The sequence below is a fragment of the Arachis ipaensis genome, chromosome B5, assembly GCF_059453495.1.
Source record: "Arachis ipaensis isolate K30076 ecotype BB chromosome B5, ASM5945349v1, whole genome shotgun sequence".
NCBI lineage: Eukaryota > Viridiplantae > Streptophyta > Magnoliopsida > Fabales > Fabaceae > Arachis > Arachis ipaensis.
Genome location: NC_142440.1, coordinates 148350243 through 148352657, shown reverse-complemented (window position 1 = coordinate 148352657; position 2415 = coordinate 148350243). Strand labels below are relative to the sequence as shown.

Here is a 2415-nt window from a genome sequence, read left to right as displayed (position 1 = left end):
TTTTTTTATTTGTTGGGATTTCTTTGTTTGGTCTATTCACCAAGATAACCAGGTGAGTTTACAAAAAGAATAAAAGTCATTCTTTTTCTAAATAAATATTATTAGAAAGTCCAAAACCTACGTGCAAGCCATATACTGCCTATCCAATCATTAAAATCAGATGACTATCACACTTTTCTATAAATTGGTTGAACTCAATTAACCAAAAATTAACTATTAGATTCAGAATAAATAATTTGTTGCAAAATGTAAAACCTATAAAAGTGTAGAAGAAAAACTAATAAATTTATTCAAGCAGTTTGATTTTTTTAGTCGAAACTAATTAAAAACAAATAAAATATAAATATATCATTTTATTATGTTCGATTGAACTTTAATCGAATCTGTATTAACCATTTGAATATTTAAATTTTTAATTTTATTAATTTTATTTTTAAAAGTTTACCTACTATAGAATTGAATTACAAGGGTATGTTTAATAGGTATTATTGAGTACATATTATGTTTAACAACACTTAAGAATGATTTTTTAAAGAAAGTGCATGGTTGAAAAAAAAATACAATATCACAGTAACTTTATTTCAAATAAAAAAATGATTGAAACAAATATTTTAGTTTTTCTTTTGTACTTCTATTACTAAATAAAACAATTTGTATATAGATTTTATTCAGTTTTTTAATACTAACAAACTAAAGTATAGATTTGCATAATCAAAGGTGGCAGAGGTAGTTGAGTGTGAGCGGTGAAGCTTGATATTAATCCATGAGAAAATGTCTGCATCGCTTAACATTTGAAAATTATAAGCTCCCAATTACATTTGAACTCATCTCTTCTATTTTCCTTCCGTAATGGTGTGCATGACTTTTTGTTACTGTGACTTACAATCTTCATGATCATATAGGATCAATGAGAAAATGTTCTTTTTGATAAAATCAAATTAAATATTCATCTTGCATACATAGTTATTAGCAAATTTTCAATGGACTCCTCTTTATCGCATCCACATCAAAGTACAAAAATAACTTGAGAATACACAAGTGGAAGTTTGAATAATGGGCAATTATCTAATTTGTTTTTATTAATACTTCAGATATTCAAAATTGATTCGTGTGATATAATTTATTATTTTCTAAACACCAAAAATCCTATTTTTTAAAATATAAAATATAATTGACTATTTTAAAATATTAGAATATAATATAAGTTAATTTATCAAATCAATTTCAACTATCATGAATATTAAAATTAATTTACATACTCTTTTTATATTCTATTTAAGTACATCTTACATTTAAATTTGTATATTTATTAATCAATTATTTTTTCTCGTAAAAGAAAGGAGTCTTTCTTTATAAATTCATGTACTAAATCTCTTTGTTTTGATATTAATATTGTGAATTATTTTGCATGTGATGACATTAAAGGAAGCCAATTCATCGCGGTTGATATAAAATATTACATCACATTTATTGCCCATTCTGAATGCACAAAATTTTAGAAAATGTCCAAATCTAAATATGAAAAGCTTCATTCAAGATTCTTTCACACCAACTTCACCCAAAATGGATATTTCAATGGGACTATTCTTAGTAAAAGAGGAAATTAGAATAACAGACTTGTTGAGTACTACCAAAGTTCTGGTAGGACTATCATCATTTTCTTGTACCCAAACAATTGATGTGTTCGAAACGTTTCAATGTTGAGATTAAATGACACAAGTACTTGTTCTTCGAATTCATTAGTGGCAAACTCGCGACTCTACTAGCATACTCCATTCAAGTATGTTATAAAGCTTTACTTACGTTTTTCTTTTTAGTCATTTCAAAATCAAGTTTCTTCCAACAATTACTTTTTATATTATAAATTTGCCAAATTGTTAGAACAAGCTCTTCTAATAAAGTTTGACCATAAATATAATATATTAATATACACATTCAATCACTTTATAATCATCATTCACATTGTCATAACCAAATCCATGAACACTTACAAGCCTATCAAAGTCGGGCTCATCATGGAGGAATAATTTTACGCTCATCGGTCTTGAGATTTCAAAGTCCTATTATTACATCACGACCTGGTTGTGCATAGTAACATATAATGCCATTGACACATTTTAGACCATAACTTTTAAACAGAGTTGGCAAAACTAATGTAACCATGTTTTCATACCTCCTCTCCAGAAAGCAAATGCACATTATTTTCACTACGGACGTTTTTATCTTTTGGTAAAATAATCTCCAAAAAAGGAAAGACGATGAGTGAACAGTTTTAGATTTTAAATTCTCGTAGTACATGCTCTTAAAATCAATTAGTAATACATTTAAATAGTATATTTCTATTAATAAAGCTAATATTAAATTGAAAAAAAATCAAATAAAAAAAGAGTACACATCACATTTAAGTATACTCAT

At 26.1% G+C, this 2415-nt stretch overlaps 1 pseudogene; it reads right to left on the bottom strand.

Annotated features, from left to right (window-relative positions):
- Nucleotides 1-1313: 1313 nt before the first annotated feature.
- LOC148566181 (uncharacterized) lies at nucleotides 1314-2415 on the bottom strand (annotated as a pseudogene).